A 19771-nucleotide genomic window follows, 5' to 3' on the forward strand; every position below is an offset into this window, starting at 1 on the left:
AGTGATTTTATACTTTCATCCTCATTGCATGAATTTGAATCTCTTCCCTTTTTTATAAGATTGTCTAAGGGTTTATTAATTTTATTCTAAGAATCAACTCCTTAATTCTTTTCTTACATTCAATTGCATTAATTTCAGTTCTGATCTTTGTAATTTCCTCCCTTCTCTGGGCTTTGGGCTTGACTTCTTCTGTAGCTTGAGGTGTAAATTAGATTGTTTATTTGTGTTCATTCTGTCCTGACATAACAGTTCACCACTATAAATTTCTCTCTTAGTACTACTTTCATTGTGTCCTACAGGTTCCATTGTATTATGTCTGCATTTTCATTTAATTGTAGATATTGTTTAATTTCTTCTTTAATTTCTCTGTGACCCATTAGTTATTCAGAAGGCTATTTTAATTTCCACGTGTTTATGGAGTTTTATGGTTTTTTTTGCTATTAATTTCCAGTTTCGTTGCACTATGCTCAGATAGTAAATATGGAATAATTTCAGTTCTTTTGCATTTACTTAAGCATCTTCTATCAGCTAGTATAAGGTCTGTTTTAGGGAACAACCCATGCACAGCTGAGAAGAATGCATATTCTGATGTTGTTGGGTGGAATATTCTGTTAACATGTACTAAGTCCGTTTGTTCACAGGTTTGGTTCAGTTCTGTTACTTCTTTTCTGATTTTTTTGTCTGGTTGATCCATCCATTTATGACAATGGGATAGTAACATCTACCATTACAATTGTATTATTGCTCATTTGATTTTTCATGTCTGTTGATATTTGTCTTATATAGTTGGGTACTACCATATTTGATGCTTCCATAGTTATGATTATTATCTCTTCTCAAAGGTTTTCCCTAACCTGTATGACATTCTTTATCTCTTTTGGTCATTCTTTGTTTGAAGTTCACATTGTCTGCAAACATAATAGCTACCCTGCTTTTTTCTAGGTTCCTGTTGCATGGAGTATTGTTTTGATGTTTAGTCTATGAGTTTCTTTTTGAGTTAAATGTGTTTCTTATGTACAGCATATTGTTTCATCTTGTTTCTTGATCCATCTGCCAACCCATTTCTTTTGATTGGAGTGTTGGGGCTATTTATACTGATGGTTATAACTGATATGTGTTAGCATATCTTTGTTGTGTTATTTTTCTGTTGTTGGTTCCCTACTTTTCTCTTCTGTTTAATTGCTTGCCCTGCCTGATGGTTTCTTTCTGTTGTTATTCTTGGAATTGTTGTCATTTTTATCTCTAGAATATCTTTCAGTACCCTTTGTATAGTGTTGGAGGTCATGAATATCTTCAGTTGTTCTTTGTCATGGAAATATTGTCTTTTTCCACTAATTTTGAAAGATAGTTTTTCAGGATACATCAATCTGGTTTGGAAGTTGTTTTCTTTCAGGTTTTGAAATACTTCAAATTTGCTCTTGATTTGAGGCTTTGTGTCAAAAATTTGCCTTGATTCTGATAGGCTTTTCTTATAGGTGATCTGTTTCCTCTCTGTAACAGCCTTTAATATTCTATTCTTATGCTGAATTTCTGAGATCTTGTTTATTATATGTCTGGGTGAAGATTTATTTTGTAAACCAATTACTTCTAAAAGTTTCTGTCAGTCTTCTGTATTTGTAAAGTAGAAGTTCTAGTATATGTATAATTTGTCATTGGTTAAATTTTTATGAGTGTAGGATTTTAAATTTACTGCTTTTGTTTCTTAGTTTTCAACATTACTGGATCCAATTCTATTATTTCTTTTTTTCCTTTTTAATATATTCTTTCCTTGTATATTTTGTCATTTAATCCCCTGTCACCAGGCCCTCATTTATTCTGGATAACTATCTTCCTGCAGCATGCATTCTACACTGCAAACAAATGGCAGTGGAGATTCTAAGCTGCATTTATTTGAGTGACTTACTGTGAGGTCATTTTAGTTCAGTGTGCTGTGTAGCTTTCCAAGAATAATTTAATGACATTTCTGCAGAAGCTGGATTCTTAGGCAAAAACCATTGAATATCATATATATTAAACTTTTAGCAGCAACAGTAGTAAAGGAATATAAACATACTTGTTTACCTTCTTCAGGATTGATGTTTATTCCAGAAATGTTTACACATCCTCAGAGGTAAAAGATAGCTCTGTCATGGTCCCAGGGCCTCAGGAATGAGGCCTGACAAATTCTCAACAAGATTCTTTGGGAGAAGCTGTGTTAGCGTTGGTTAACCTTAACAGCTTTCTGTTTTCTGTACTCAACCTTTCCTGTTTTTAGTTTATTTTTGGAGCCTCAGAATTCAGTGGTTGAGGCTCTGAAAAGCCTCTAAAGGAGATGCTGCTATTTGCGTTATGAGTTCTTGAAAATTCCCTCAGGTGGAAAGTCCTTAATTAGTGAGAAAAGTACATTTTGCTACGTAAGTTTATGATGTAGGGTGTACTGGAGAAATGTCTTAGTTCACAGAAAACTGTTTCAAAGGCCCCTGGAACTAATAGCTATTCTTTGCATTTCCATCGTTCCTATTGTTGCTTAAGGATTTTGAAGACAATTTCATTCAGCTACTTTCCTAAAGTTCCTTGTGCTCATTAGCCAAGGCAGCTAATTAGGGTTTGAAACTCTGTTAGTCTAAAGAATACACAAGTCACATGCAGCTATTGAGCAATCAACATTGTTCAGATACAGTAGGTATCATTATATGAAGCTAATTTGACAGTCTTGAAGCTCTGTGCCCAAATTGTGGTTTTTCCCATGGAAACTTAGTTCAATTGTTCTTTCTGAAGTACTGAGGACCTACTTAAAGGAGTTAATAATGAGTCTTCTAAATGTTTTGATGGAAATATTCCATTTATTGTGTTTTTGTTCAATCTATGTTGATTGTTACAGAATTCTGTTTAACTTGTTCATTTTACCTAGATTCTCAATAGAGATTGCTCTAAACATCAATTCATGTTAATTTAAGTCCAAAAGTGAGATTTTTACAGGTTTAGTTATTCTCCTAGTTAAGATTGGGGCAGAATCTGTCCCAGTGGTCACTTGCTGTGCTGTATTTCGGCATAGCAAAAAAAAAGCCGTGTCAGAAGATCACTGTCCCAGACCCACAAGTATAAAACTGTTGAGGCATTGAACACAGTTCAACTTCCTAGACAGGCATTTGACAGCTTTCTTAGAGACCCCACCTGCATTTTTTTCCTGATGCCTCCTGTCTCTCTCCACAGATTTATATGCTCCCTTCTAAGCTCATTGAGCTCTTTACCAAGCATATCCCCCACCCGCCTGGGGCCTTTGCCACTTGTGTCCTCTCCTCACTGCAAGCCTCCTGTGCCTCACGGCCAGATCACAGACTACTACTCCCAAGTTTTCAACTATTCCAGCACACACAAGCTTCTTCCTGTGAGGTTTCTCCACTTCGTGTGGAATTTCAATCCATAGCTGTTTCCAGAAAAATAATTTTAAGTGGATTTTTCGGAATACCTCTGTTTTAATACATAGACTCAAGAATTCTTTTCAATTTGAATATATGGACTTTTTTATACTCTTAAAAGGATATGCTTTTATGTTTCCCTTTCAGCCCTTTCATTCTGATGCCCAAGTATTTTACCTGGCACCTAGTGGATATTTATACTTATTTGTTGCACAAATAAATGGAGTTCTCTGCATGTGGGAGAAAATACTTGAATTTTGAAATACATGAGAATAAGTTCTTAGCATATTGCCAAGTGGACTCAAGTTGGTTATTTGTTTGCTTGAATTCATTTGTGTTGGTCTGCTTGATTTTGCTTAGAAGAGAGATTAGTTTACAGCTGTCTTGAGCCAGGCACTCTGCTGAGATCCCTTAGGTGTTTAGTATTGATCTGGTATGTATGCATTTGTGGCTACTGCATAATTTAATTTGTAGTGCACAAAAACGTCTATAAAATAATGTAACTGATCTTTAACCAACATACTAGTACTTTCCTACTCAGATCACTGTTACTGCCTTCAAATTAGTCATCTTTTGAGACTATTCTTTATTCATCCCACTATAGTCACACTTCAGAGATCTTTACAAGGTAAATGTATGAAGTATAACTAGAGGATATGGTCAAGGAGAGGTAAAGGGGACAACAGGGTAGGAAGGTACAAATTGGCTATTAATATTTTGCTCCATTCATCAATTAATTACTGTGCATGTCATAGGGATTTTATCTCATACTAAGATATTAATTGTGATTGGAAAATTTGACTGTATTTTTAAGTCTGGCTTAGAAATATCTGCCCTTGCATTTCAGTATCACATTACTTTCCATGGAGAATGGAAACTACATTAGAGATATGAGTAATTGAAAAAAAAATTAAATTTAATGTAGCAATAGTAGGAAAAGCTACCTAAATATTGCATAATGGTTATGAATGTGTAGTTTCTTTGTCTTGTTCAGATTGTTTAAATGCAATTTGATTCCATTCATTCATTGCTTTTAAAATTCTAATTTACTATTCATAACAATTCACATTTGTTAGCTCTGTTCCTAGACATGTTCTCCCTAGCTGGATATCTTTACCTTTCTTATATAAGTAAGATATTGTAGTCTGATATAGTCAGACAGACCTTAACTTCCGTTTTCCTGCTTCTCAGTAACTGTGATGCTAAAGTTATTCTGTACTATCTCTTTTACATGATGTAAATAGTATCTATATTACAAAAATGGATGAAAATTAATTGTGTAAATGTATTTAAGAGCACTTTACACATTGGTACTACATAATAAATAGTCAAAAAATGCCTTTCCTTTTGTTGTTGGTTTGTGTATGTTTTTATAACAGTGTGTGCTATGTTGCTTTACCCTTTTAGTTTGCCTATATTTAATATAGTGTCATCCATGATTCTTTAGTATATGATACTTAACATAATAAATAGTAGATACAGTTTATTTACACTTATCAAGTACATGCAAATTTAATACAATATATTGTGGATACTTGTGATGTTTAAGGAACATACTTTCAAAAATATTAATAGAAATTATTCTGACTACTAGCTTGGCCTGCCATCTAGTTTCCAAGAAAAGGTCAAAATATACATTTAGATCCAAAGAATTTAACCAGATTTGCTAACCTCCTTGAGGGAAAAAAAAAAATTGAACAAGAAAGGTTTGCTGTAGTCATACAGTCTGCCTCTCTTCCTTTTCAGCTCCTTTGGGCATCACATTAGATTGGTTCCCAACACAATCATGCCCTTATATTCCTGCTGAGTTTGACTGCAGTCCCATACTTCATTCTCAAGAAATGTTGGCCAAAGGCACATATGCACAAAGGTAGACACAGAAATTATCATGGGAGGCTGCAGCTGCATATGGCAAGTGAGGCCTACAGAAAATGCGAAACATATAGAATTTATTAAAAGACAAGTCTCCACCTCCAGAAGTATGATGTGAAATTCCATTATGAAAATAATTCCAGATGGACAAAGACTTAAAAATGATCTTTTAATGTAGGGGAATTATAGTCATCCATACATCGAAAGAGATGAGATATGCACATGTATGTACACTGTGACCATATGCTCAGGTTTCCTATTACTTGCTATATTTAACAAGAACTGACTGTAATTATAGGTATTTACTGTGTTTTAAAGTTTTTTCAAAGAATAAGCAAATTATATATTATACCACAAATAATAAATATTAGCGTGAAGTCTTCCAATATCTAATTTTAAGTTTACTCTTAAGAAATAAAAGTAGATTGTATGAGAAATACAAGCAAAATAATTAATCATAATGATACTATACAGAATCTTGAATCTATCAAAAGCACTTTAAAATATGTCGGATATTTTGTCAACAGAAAATCTTTAATAGACACAGAATAGACAGGCTTTTTTATAGTTATGAAAGATTTAGGGTTAATGATTAATTAAAAGTTATTTGCTGGGATATTTAACCCGCACAATTAATAGCTGCACATTAAATTGAAATATTGTTCATCTACTCTAAATTTTTTAGACTATACCGCAGTAATTATAAAATTACTACACCCTTTTAATTTAAGTCTTATGAAGGATCATGGCAAAAATATAACTTGGGACTTCAATCATTTCCCCCCTCAAAAAAAAAAAAAAAAACCCGCAAAAGCTGCCCAGTTTGAGTTGGAAGTAAAAAGTTAGGAATCTTATTTACTAATGAATTTACTTTAATCCCTCTTTTCTTCCCTCAGATTTCTTCCTTTAGCCTTCTTCTCCTATCCTTCAGTCCTGGGAATTGGTGGACCCAGAGGTACATCTGCAGCATTAGAAGCTCTTTTTAATTATTATGTTTTTTTGTTAGTACATGTTTGCAATACATAATGATTACATTCCTCATGGGAGGTTGGTACACATACATAACACATTGTAAGTCTTTTTTCATTCCTTTCTCCTCCCCACCTTCCTCCCTCTGCCTTTTGGTCTCTTTCACTTTTGAGAAAAATCTGTCTCCCTGCTTCCCATTACCTGTTTTTTTATTTTGCTCTTTGTTTATATTTTGGACTCCTCATATAAGAGAAACCATATGATATTTAAGCTGTGTGTGATTTATTTTAGTTAACATTATGATCTCAAAGTGCATCTACTTTGCTCAAGATGGCTCAAGTTTTGTGCTGGCATGCCATTCCTAGAGTGAAAAGTGTAGCATAAATTCAGCATTATATTTTTCAGAGTGATAATGCGTAAGCATTGAAATTTTTGCTGCTTTGTACCTTTAATCCTTTAGCAAAGTTGTTTAGGGAAAATATACTTTTTTGTTATTATGTTTGATTATTGGCATGGATAAATATTCCATTCAGGGACCACCTTATAGTCCTGACTTACTAGTGAGTAGATATGACTTATCTTCTAAAAGCTTGAGTTATGCTGTGTTTATTGGTGTTTTTCTCTGGACTAGTTATGGTTTAGACCAAGAATAACCCCAAAACTGTTGGTGCTCAGAGGTGAGCATTTTGGACCATTGTTGGATCATGGAGTGCTATATTCATAGGTGGATTCATCCACTAATGAGGTCAGTGGCTAAAAGGGCTGTTAGGAGATGGGTTCTAGAAGGATGTACAGTGTCTTCCTCCCCAGCTTCTCCCTTGTCTCTGTACTTCCTGACTACTAGTATGTGAGCAGATTCCTTCCATGCTAGGTCCTTCCACCATGCTGTTTTTGCTTTGAATCTGACTAACCATGGACTGAAAATATGAACCAAGATAAACTTCTCCTTCAAGTTGCAGGTGTCAGGTATTTTTGTCTGTGATGAGGAAATTAAGACAGGTTCAAACCATAAATGAAACTATGTAAGGAAAGAAGGATTTTTCATCTTTTAAGTATGCTTTCTATGAATAGAAATTGGAGAGTAGTAACTAATAGAAGCTTCTTTTCAGGGTAGGCTAAGTTGAAGTGGAGCAAGACTACAGGCAGAAAATTAGTTATACTGGATTGTTGGTCGATGAGGATCCAGATTACAGAAGAAGCAGTGAAAGGGACAAACTAAGGAGACTGAGGAGCTATTTAGGAGAGAGAGTCAATAATGAGTTACTAATTAAATATGAAAACTGAGACAAAGAGGAATAGAGTTTAACTATTCTAATTTCCTATGTAGATCACATGCATTTATAGTCTTTAGCTTCTAAATTCTTTCGAAAATGACCTAAGGAATTCTGCCTTTCTGAGACATTTACGTAATTCAGACAGTCCTTCAACTCATTAGGTAGTCCAGGCTAGCCCCTGAACTCATAGCAGTCCTCCTATCTCAGCCTCCCAAGGGTTAGGATTACAGGGTCACACCATCATAGCTGACCAAGGTATTTCTTTTTAAACAAAGTATATATGGGGAAAAAATGATAAGCAGTAAGGCATGCACCACGATGCCTAGCTAGGGGCTTTAAAAAAAAAAAAAAATATATATATATATATATATATATGAAAGAAAGATAAGCAAGGTTAAGAACTACACAAATAAAAAAATGCAGAAAATATAAACTCCAAATAACTGATAAATGAAGCCTGGTTATATTATATAATACATGATTCAGCAGTGAGAACATGGACATAGTGATATTAAGTATCTTCAATTTATTTATTCTCCTTGCCACATTGAAATGTGGACAAGGATGTTCTTTTTACTCATATTTTATTCTGTTATTTTAAATGCAATAATATTATTCAGATTTACCTGAATTTCAACAATCCTTTAATAGTTTATTTCTCAATGTTATTGACTCTCTTTAAATTCATACTATTTAAACAAAGGAAGAAATCTTGAGGGACACTTGTATTAACATAAAATGAATGTCCTCATCCAGGAAAGCACATCCAGCAATTCTTTAATTATAGCCATAAATCTCCCAATAGCGTACTGACTCCGGGGAAGGTAGGAATGTATATGGAGAGTTTGAATTTCACATCCTAACGCCCTAAGGAAGAGATCTTCAAGACACAAAGCATCCTGATGATCTTCCATATCATGTGCCACATTGCCTTCAAACACAGGAGACTGCCAGGAATGAAAGAGAGAAAAAGAAAATGCCAGGATTCAATACAAAATGACCCAAACAGTTTTGTTATTAAATAACATACAACTTTTCCCACACAGAATAGTAAGAGGGGTTAAAATGATGAAAGTAACAGATTTTTAGTGAGGATATTAACCCAAAGATTCCTGAGTAGTTGCTGTGGACAGCTCTGTTTCATATTCACATTTTCATAGTTCAGACAGATATCTGATCCCTGGCAAGCAAAGAAGAAAGAATTTGAAAGGAACAAACCAAATCATTTATAGTGGCTATAATCTACCATTTTATTTGAAGGCAACATTTGTAGAGGTATGAAAGTGAGGGAGGAAGTGAGGCCAGTAGAACAACAGTGAAACTCATATATTTGTATCCATAAAAACAGCCTATGAAGGTGTGAGAAAATAAGTTGCTACAGAATAATGCAGTCATTTCTTGAAAAATTATACATCCTAAGCAATCAAAGAAAAAAGATATGGCTTGCAGACATTAAAAGCAAGACACTTATTGAGAGGAAAAAAATCAGGTCAGATTTATGCTTCCCCACAGCAAAACTGAAATGCCTGTTTATAAGACGGTGAAGGTAAAAATAAATACAACCCCCAAATTGAATATTTAGACATACAACTCCATGACCATAAATGTAACGGTCTTTATCAAGCATGTCAAAACTTAGGCAATACCTGATGGGTCATCCTTAAAAAAAATGTCTTTAAAAGATGTCATCTGGCTGTTCAAAATAAAACCTTTACCACAGCAGCAGTCCTACAGCAGCATTTTCCGAACTACGTAGTGTGATGTGGTTTATGTCCCAATCAATGGTGGCAATGACCTAAGATTCTGAAGCCTGTCCATCCCAGGAAAAATTCCTTAAAGAGACTCTTGTCTCCCAAGATGACTGGGTGTCAGATTCTTAAGTCATTCCTGGTGGAACTGAGATAAGTTAGTTCATTAGGTAAGATTGTGACACATGCACATCCCTAGCTAGCTTGGAGGAGTTAGGGAACTTTTGATGGCAGTGTACAAACTGCATTACAGAAAAAGGAGAATTGAGGATTTGTTACCAGAAAGTGGAAATGGATGCCAGGCAGATAAAACCAGGGTCTCACATTTTCACCTCATTTTAAACTTGCAATAAAATAATCTTCTTTTCCACTCAGTATGTACTCAAGGAATTAGCTGATTTATTTTCTTTATCAGATCTGTTCCTTCATTCCTTTCAAAGTAATTACAGGCTTCTTCTTTCCTGTCTCATGACACTGATTATTAGCTAAGGCTAATTCATCAGCTGGATATAGGTGAAACACCTTTAGCTATCTTTCAGGAAAAGCTTAGTAAATTATTAGTCATTCTCCAATCCAAGAAATGTTCTTTCCATAAGTAAAAGTTTATTAGATACCGTGAGAGGTCTTCAAGTTCAACCATTTTCTGTTCCAGCTATAATTAGAAACTAGACAAATTGTATCAACTCCTAGGAAAAAAATCTACACACATACTCTTTAATAAATCCAATTTACTCTATTTGCTTGGTATTAACAACGGTTAATATAATGTTCAAATTCCCTTCCTTCTTTGTTGAAAAGAACTGCATCAGGGCAGCCAGTACACACAAATGGATAGTTAATTACTCGGCACAGAGGCCTATGTGATTCATCACTGCAATGTGGAAATGAATGTTGCCAATTGTCAGCATTTTCCGAACTACGTAGTGTGATGTGGTTTATGTCCCAATCAATGGTGGGCAATGCTCCAGAAAGAAAATACTACCTAGGTTTCAGGGATTCATTAGACTGATCAGTCTTTCATCAGTAATTTCAAAGTGGATATGTATCAAAATCACTTGGTGACAAAAAAGAAAGAAAAAAGGAAACAAGAAAAGTACAAGAAAAAGAACACACATCTTTACCCAAACCACTGGGTCAGAAAGTCCTGGTGTAGGTCAGGGATAGACTTGTAGTTTTGGAGACATGAAATTTATAGAATTTATAATATTTCTTTAAGAAAAGGAATACCAGTGTGTATTGGTTTTTCAGATTTTATAGAAGAATTACCATGTGAACACATTTCTAGGACCTAGGTCATAATATAAAGTCCCATGTAAGTGACAAATACTAAAGCTCAGTCTTCATTATCTTCAATAATGTGGGTCAGAGCTTACAGATAAATATATGCTTGTATGTCTGTGTTATTGCTTATATCTAGATGTCTCACCCAAAGCCTCATATACTTATAGGTAGAGCTTTTGGGAAGTAAATCTGTGGGATAAAGCATTGAGATAAATGCATGCTTATATCTAGATGAAACTCCAAAGCCTCATGCACTTATTATAGTTGAGTCTTTTGGGATGTGACTGGATCTAGGGTATGTTAGTATGGCTTAATGGTGTATGATAACTCAGTTAGTTCACTGAGTGGTTCAGCATAGTTCTGAGTGTGGATAATGGGAGGCACCCCCCCCATGTGGGTGGTACTGAACAGAATAAAGGAAAAAAGTAGGCTCACCACTTGCTGCTTTTTGCTTGCCCTCCATGGACTGTTCCTCTTCTGCCATACCCCACTATCATACTTCCCTGTCTTGGAGTCAGTTGGCTATGAACTGCAACCTCTACAAATTATGAGCTAAAATAAACCTTTCTTTTTTTTTTTTTTAATTTTAGAAATAACAACAACAAAAATGATGATACAGAATTTCAAGACAAAATAATAGAAAACTAACACTAATTAATATATTGAATATTGTTATCTTCAAAGTAATTGTTCAGATTACGAGATTTAGGCCTGAAAAAATGATCAAACAATCAAAACAGTGAAAGCACAAACTGTTGTTTTTGATGAACTAGCAAAGAATAGTAGTATAGTTATCTATCTTGTATACATATGTGTATAATGTTTTCCCTTCTTTCTTGTCTCCTTTCCTCTGTCCCAGTCATTCATTCCTTTCGAGCACTTTTTTTCTCTTTCATTCTCACAATATTGTTCCAGCAACAAGAAAATAACTAACACATTCTGTGTATGTGTATGTGTATGTGTATGTGTATGTGTATGTGTGTGTGTGTATGTGTGAACACTGCTCTATGTGCATGATTTAAGCTCCCAAGTGAGACGATCCAGAACTGGGACTCTCACTTATGTAGCATCTGTGCTGCTTATTCTCTGCACCTCAATCTTCCTTTCATTTTCTTTCCTTCTTTACTTCCTCTTTTACTCTATTTCCTGTTCTTCCTCACATGCATACATGCACACACATACACACAAGCACACACCCTAATTTTAAAAATTAAGCCCTAGCTCCACTGATAATACTTATAAGCCTCACTGCTGGATTTGGGGTTTCAAATAATTGCTGAACTTTCTGATAGATAGACAGTATTAATTGGTAAACTGGTAGTTGACAGAGTGGACATAAAAAATTTTTTTAAATTTTTAAATAACATAGAAATTTTGTGTTATCTACAATTTAATCCAGTTCTCTGATAAGCCATACAAATTCAAATTTAAATGCTTTGAACTTCATATTTTTTTCTTTTACCTTTGTTGTGGCAAAAGTGCCCGTAGGCACTTTTAAGCCAAACTACATTCCAGATAACAGCCCCTGAATTACAGCTACTCTGATTATACTTAGAAATAATTGAGCTATATTTTTGTGCTTGGTTTTAGTTTTTAAATAACTTTATATTTTTTTAAGTTCATTTACATGGTTGAAGTGCTGAATATTAGTGCCAATAAATGGAGCCTTAAGGAGCACTGGATTAGAAAAAAACTTACTGAAAGACATGTCTTTGTTGTACTTTGATAAAATTAAGTGATCTGCTTAGTCACAGTTTCCTAAAAACTGCTTTTTAGTTTGTGAAAAAATATGCCTAGTATTGAAAAATTGATGTATTGCCTATAATCTCCTTAAACATGATTACAGTCATTATGAATGACATACTGAAATTACTCAAAAAGTATCTTGTAGCATACAAGAATGAATGTAGACTCTAGAGAATAAACAAGATCTCTTCTTTAGTTTCATCTAAATGCTTATAATTGAAATACTTAACATTTATATATTTAAATGAATATAACATATTAAATGCAAAAAAAAGCCTCTGTGCTACACAATGATGATACAAAGATGAATAAGGGTGGTCTTTGTCCCTCTCTGTGAAGTTTATATCAGTAGAAGAAACAAGTATATTGTTTCTGATACAAGGACACTCAGATGCACAAGAATACAAAACAGCAACAGGTAGGATCACACACTAGAAATTTCTTTTAAATCTAAATGGTAGAAAAAATTTTTTTATATTCCTAATACCTCTCTTTTTCTTATTCCACATCCGATCCATCAGCAAATGCTGTTGCTTCTGCTTTTACACTCTATTCAGAGTTCAGTCCATTTTTCTCTATCTCAGTCACTGGTCCTGGTTCAATCCACTATCACTTCTTAGTTTGGTAGTTACAATGGCCTTCTTATTAGTTTCTCTGCTTCGTTACTTATTCTTTTACATTCTACTCTATCCAAACCCTGAGTAGTTCTTTGAAAATTTCAGTTCAATTGTATCATATGCTAGAGTTGTCCATGTAAAATACCTTCCCTTAGATATCTATATGGCTTCCTCACCTGTCCCTCAAGGTTTTTAGTCAAATGTGCCTTTCTTTGTGAGGTGTTCCTTGGTCACCCTATTAAAATTCCAATCCTAGCCCTGTTCTCTGCTTGTTTTTCTCCAAAATATTATTGCCATCTGACAAATTATACATTCTACTTCTTTGTATCTAAAATATAAGCTCTATAAAGGTAGTCAAGGCTAGACCTCTTTAGTAGGTAGTCAATATTTATTGAGTAAAAAACAAAAACAAAGAATGTATTCAAACTGTTGTTATCCCCACAGGCTCTTCCCAGTTTCTCTGGTTTTCATTGCTTCTATATCAGGGTATTTTTACAAAGTCCGTTAGTCACCCTGGCAACGTGTATTTTTCACCTACTTTTGTGTCTAAGTCATGGTCAGTGAAATCACATCCTGCTCTGCAGCATATATGATCAGATAAATTTTTCTGTCTAACATCAGCTTGAAACTGATATTCTATATTTAGAGTGGTCTGGAAAAATCAGCCTAGAAAGGTAGACAAGGCAGATCTATGACAAAGACATGAATGTACTTTCCCATACCTGTAAACTTAACATATTTAAACCCAGAAATCATATTTCAGAAAGAAAAGAAATCTAATAATGTCAGGATTTTGAAAAGGATGCATAATTCTTTGCTAAGTAATATATGTGTTTATGCAGGCTGAAATAAAAAAGAATCATTGAACCAGGGACTTTAGGTTCTCTGCTAATGTTAAAGTAGTGAAACTTTCTTTCTTCCTCATCTTGAATTCCAAATTTAATAAGAGAATTGTCAGGAGAACTCAACATTCCTCTCAAAGGGCTAGCAATCACCAAACACCGCACCACTCAAAACCAGAGCACCACTCAAACCAGATTCCTGTAAATGCAGGTTAATTCTAAATACACCCCTTGTTTATTACATTTTTGGAGGTCACATATATGGAAATAACTTCTACATACCCAATCAGATATGTATCTTTCTGCTTGTAAAATAAAAAATAAATAGAGGATTAAGGATTATCCTTGTCATGATGCATTAAATGACCTTTTAAAAAAAGTTCTGCACTTGAACTTATTTTTTCACAAGTTGTTTATCTCAAAGGAAGGAAAACAGATGCAGCCTATAAATAATGCTTGCATTTCTGCTTCAGGGTGTGAAGGGCAGGAGAGACTTTCCCCAGAAAGGTCAAGGGCCACAGCCAGCTTTCTCTCTTTGTGAATCAGACAATATTTCTGTGGTGCTAGTCTGAACTCATTAAGCAGAGCTATGTAAAATGAATGACCCAGCAAGCAGCATCTCAAAAATTCTGGCACAATTCAGAGTTTTCAGTCTTTAATATTATCCATCACTGTTAGGAACTCATTTGTGTTGTATGTATTTTTCACTTGATTTTTCAGAGTTTTGAAGTTTCTTAAATCAAACTCCATAGTCTTTGAAATTTTCACAAATAACTGAGGATTTGAAAAGTTTGCTACACTTTTATTCTCTTTCCTGAATTTTATTTTCCTGTTTTAAGTGTTATGTTTCTCAGGATAGAATGCTTATTTTATGGATATTTTCCTTTAAATTGCATGGAAAATTATCTGGCTTTTTCTTTTTTTATTTTAAAAATAGTAAAATACAACAGAACAAGACAAAACAAAGCCAATGAAGAAAATGCAGTGAAATTGGTACAGAAGTTCAGAGCAGGATACTAAGATAACAATAATAGCTACCATGGTATATCCTATTATCTTCACAATAGTTGTTCATTCAAGCAGGTATAGCAAAATCGAACTAAAACCAGAACACTAGAAAAACCAATCAAAACATAATATTGAATAGAGCAACACAATTAATCAGAACAAAGCAAAATAGTGAAAACAATATTGGCCTTCAAAGACAAAATAGAAGGAAATCCCATATTTGCTTTATTGTATACTGTCATCCTTCCAAAGGATGCTCAGACCTCTGGTGAGCATAATCAACCAAACAATACAAGAATTTAGTTGCTTTATGTACCTTAGTTGCTGTCAACTCCAGCTGACCTTAAAACCATCCAGTTGCGAAGAGGAAGATAGGTAGAGGGGAAACGCAAGACATTTGATTCTCAGCCCACGCGCAGGTAGGCTCACGGGAGACACTGACTTATTCTCTCCCTGGCTTGCCCATGGCTCACCCTGCTTGCCAGGAAGTCTGGCTCGTTGCTTTCTTGGTTGGTCCCCCAAGTTGCAGCATGGCTGATTCTCAGGAGATACTATCTGTTTTGTTAAAAGCTGTTGTAGTCTAGTAATCAAAACTTATCTGTAAGCCTTGGTTTCTTCATTCATTTGATATCTACTGGTACTTCCAAGGAAATAGACTTCCAAGGAAGTATGATACCTTGGAAAAATTCACCGTGTCCCTCTAAGGAAATGAAAATTAAAACCCAATTCACACCCATAAAACTGCCTGTAATTATACATACACATTACCGTGCACTAGAAAACAATATAGAGAAACTAGAACCCTCAGGAGTTAGTGGGAATATAAAATGATGTGGTTATTTTGACAGTTAAACACACTTAACACATGATTAAGAAATTCCATTCTATGTATTTACCTAAGGAAATGAAAACATCCACATCATGTATGCTAGTTTTCACAACAGCATTGTTATTGTAACTCCAAAGGAAAAACCACTGAGATGCCCATGAGTAGAATGGAATGCTACAAAGCCTTGAAAATGAACTGGACACTAGTAGCACACACAGTAGAAGTGTATCTCACAAACATAAGAACTAAAAATGCCGAAGATTGTTTGGTGTTTGACTCTATTTATATAAATTAAACAACAGAAATGGTAATCTGTATGATCAGAAGTCAGGATAATAGTTATCCTTATTCTGGGAATAGTAGTAGTCACTACAGTGGGGACATCAGAAGTACTGGGCATGCTGTTTTTCTCAATACAGATACTGTTACACAGCTGTGTTAGCTACATTAAAAGTCATCATTGTACCACAAAGATATGTGCAACCTTTTACATGTATTCTATACTTCCAGAAGTTTTATTAAGCCTGAAAAGTTGGCAATGCTTGATTTTCAAAGATTTGGCGATCCAAGATAACATGCATCCACATTCACTACTCTAGATTTTACAATTTAGAAAGGAAGACAGACATATTGATAAGCAATTCAAAGATGAAACAAACTGTAAGTGTTTCATTGGAAGATTACTGTAGTAAAGGAGAATATTTCTAAACAAAACACCGAGGAAAAATATTTTAGAGGGTGGTCAGTTTCTGATTTCATAATAGCAAGAAGACTCTAATATTACCAAATTTAGTAATATAGCAAGATACAATACTGACACAAAAAAGATCAATAGCATTCCTATGTACTAATAACCCACTGAGAAAAAAATTAAGGAAAATTACCATTCACACTAGCACCAAGGAAATTTAAATACTTTGGAACTAGCCTAATTAAGTGAAAGTCTGCTAAAACAAAAATTACAATATTCTGAAAAAGAAAATTGAAGAAGACATCAGGAAATGGAAAGATACGCTCCCTTCTAGATAAGCAGAACCAATATAGACAAAATGGCCACATTTCCAAAATTGATATACAGATTTAACATTATCCCAATAAAAATTCCAACTACATTCTTCACAGAACTAGAAAAAAGAATCCTAAAATTTATATAGAACCAGAAGAGACACACACTAGCAAAAGCAGTCCTGTGTAAAAAGAACAAAAGAGTAAGCATCAGGATCTGGGATTGGAAGTTATATTACAAAGCCACTGTGAGTACTGCAATGAAAACAGTCCTGAAGATCAGTGGTATAGGATAGAGAATGCAGAAGCAACCTCAAGTACATTCAACTATTTCATTTTTGACAAAGGGGCAAAAAAATACACAGTGAAGGAAAGATTACCTCTTTAATGAATGGTATTGGGAAAAATGACTATCTACATGCAGAAGATTATATCTAGACCCATGTCTCATACCATGCACTAAACTAAAATCAACATGGATCAAAGAACTAGATATTAAAAGAAACATGAACACAAGATAGGTAAAATTTTTGAAGTCATAGGCTTAAGCAAGGACTTTCAGAACAGAAATCCAGTTGTACAGGAAATAGTTCTGAAAGTCAACAAATAGGATGACATCGTATATTCTGTACAGCAAAAGAAACAACCAACAGAGTGAAAAGGCAACGTACAGAATTGGGGAAGAATATTTGGCAGCAGGTCCTCAGACAGAGACTCATTTCTAGAATATGAATATAACAAAAAAATTAGACCTCTCCAAAATAAAAGAAAGATCCAGTCAAAAATAGGGAAGCAAAATAGATATAAGTGAAGAAGTAAAAGTGGGAAATAAATACATGAAGAAATGCTCAACATCTCTGGGGGGGGGGTCATTACAGAAATGCAAATTAAAACAACACTGAGATTCCATTTTATCCCAGAAAAAATGGCCATCATCATTAAATCAATAATAGCAAATTCTGGAGAGACTGCAGGAATAAAGAACTCTTCCATACTGCTGTTGAGAATGTAAACTATGGAAATCAGTGTGGAGATCCCTCAAAAACTAAAACTAAAATTACACTTAACCCAACTATTCCCTCCTGAGTATCTTACTAAAAAAGTTGAAGACATTATAATGCAGAGACACATGCATACTCATGTTTAAAGCAGCACAGTTCATAATAGCTAAATCTTGAGAGTGGCCCACACATCCATAAACAGGTGAATGAATAGAGAAGATGTGGTTATTTACACATAATGGAGTACTACTTTGCTGTTAAGAAAAATAAATTTGAATCATTTGTAGGAAATTGGAAGTACCTCGAGACCATAATGTTAAGCAAAATAAGTCAGACACACAAGCTTAAATATCATATAGTTCCTCTTATCTGAGAAAGCTAAAGTAAAAATGCAGGGCAAAATAAAGAATAGTAAAAACGAGGGAGACAAATTGTTCTCAAAGCAGGAGGGAATCAAGAGATGGAGGAGGAGGAAAAGGATAACATGAATAAAAAGAACTGAGATATATCTTTTCTATAAATTGTACCAAAACATCTACTTCCGTTTTTTTTTTCAATTCCTTTAAAGAAATTTGGTGGCCTCCCAAAAAACTGGAAAGAGAAAAAATAAAGTAGAAAAGGTAAACAGATGAGAAAATGCTAGATCATAAACAAGTAACTACTATTTGAGAGGCCAAGTTGTTCTAAAGTATCAGAACACATAGGCTACTTAGTCTTTAAAAGTGAGCTCTTTTGTTTTTAGCTGATTAACTTTGCCCCACTTGTAGGTCATTCTGTTCCAGTGATTCTCAGCCCTCTGTTGCACATCAGGATCCCAGAAGCATTTATATCTTTTGCTGAATCAGAATCTTGGGGTGGAGGAGGGATGGTGCTTGGGCATCTGTCCTTGGCAGGGAAGCCTGTGACTCTCCTGAACAGACAGGGTGAGCTGTAATCCCTGTGGGCTGCAGGGAGCCTTCCCAGGGACCATCAACACAACAACAAATATCTCTGCAAGTATTATTTCTTTGTTTTTTAGAGGTTCTGTGACTTCTACAAAGAAGAACACTTTTTATACTTATCTCTTTGTAACTATGCCAGAAAACTTATTTGCAAGTGTCTTTCATCCAAGTGTTACATGAAAGATGTTAGTCCTGCTGTTAAATTTTAGCCCTAATTCTTTCAATCACCACAGCATTTCTTCTGATTGTTTTATAAATACCTAGATCCAAAGCAGAAGATAGAACTAGAAAGGACAAACTAGCACATGTAGGTTACCTGTTAATGCGCTTGTATGACCTATCTTCCTCCAAAAGAAAAATGTCTTTTTATTCCTAACATTTATGTATCAGGTCTTTCATTGGGAAAATTGTTTTCACTTAGAAAATTTTAGTTCTCTATGTAGTTCATTTACCTTATCTATTATTATTTTATTCATTTTTTTAACTCTTCATTGTGAAATTGTAGAAAAGTTGCAAAAATAGTACAGTTCATATACAGTCCCAGTTACTGGTAATATTAACAAATTATATAATTATAGTGCAATTAGAAAAGGCAGGGAACTAATATTGAAACAATAAGGTTAACTAAGCTGCAAATTTATGCAAATTTCACTAGTTTTTCTTTAATTTCTTTATCTGTTCCAGGATCCAATCCAGAGATCTACATTGTGTTTAGCTGTCGTATTGTCTTAGTCTCCTTCAGTTTGTGACAAGTTGCTTGTTCTTTTTCTTTAAATTCCTTTTAACTTTTTGATAACATGAATTAATTTGTAGAATATTTCTCATATTGAGTTTTTATGATGTTATGAGTAGACTGAGTGTATTTATTTTTGCAGGAATACTGCAGAAATGATCAAGGGATACATGACATTTATATGTGTTATTTACATGTTGCTGTTGACCCCACTCATTTAGCCAGGGTGATATTTGATGAGTTTAGGGTGCAAGGCTGTAATTTTTCCTTTGCAATTGATAAAGATCTTTGGCATTACTACATTCCTCCTCCAACTTTCACCAATGACTTTGAGTATTCATTGGTAGGTCATACCTATAGCAATTGTTACTGTACTCTTTGCTGGATGTTGCTTAAATATTTTGTTCAGTGATTAATTGGAATTGTTTTGTAAGGAAGCGCTTGTCCCTCCTTGCTCATTTTTACTTATATATTTATTTATTTATACCAGTATGACCTTATGGATTA

General features: G+C 34.4%; 1 protein-coding gene and 1 long non-coding RNA gene across 3 annotated transcripts in view; both read left to right on the forward strand.

Annotated features, from left to right (window-relative positions):
• LOC134475303 (uncharacterized) overlaps positions 1 to 18890 on the forward strand; it is a 90050-nt gene extending 71160 nt beyond the window's left edge. Inside the window, exon 2 of the long non-coding RNA XR_010046451.1 lies at positions 1 to 18890. This exon is cut by the window's left edge and continues 15878 nt beyond it. This is a non-coding gene — a long non-coding RNA (uncharacterized LOC134475303).
• Fbxl17 (F-box and leucine rich repeat protein 17) overlaps positions 1 to 19771 on the forward strand; it is a 446310-nt gene that overhangs the window by 401463 nt on the left and 25076 nt on the right. The gene's annotated exons all lie outside the window — the stretch shown is intronic.

Source organism: Cavia porcellus, unplaced genomic scaffold (assembly GCF_034190915.1).
Source record: "Cavia porcellus strain 051 isolate PalLab524CR breed Dunkin Hartley unplaced genomic scaffold, mCavPor4.1 scaffold_2, whole genome shotgun sequence".
Lineage (NCBI taxonomy): Eukaryota > Metazoa > Chordata > Mammalia > Rodentia > Caviidae > Cavia > Cavia porcellus.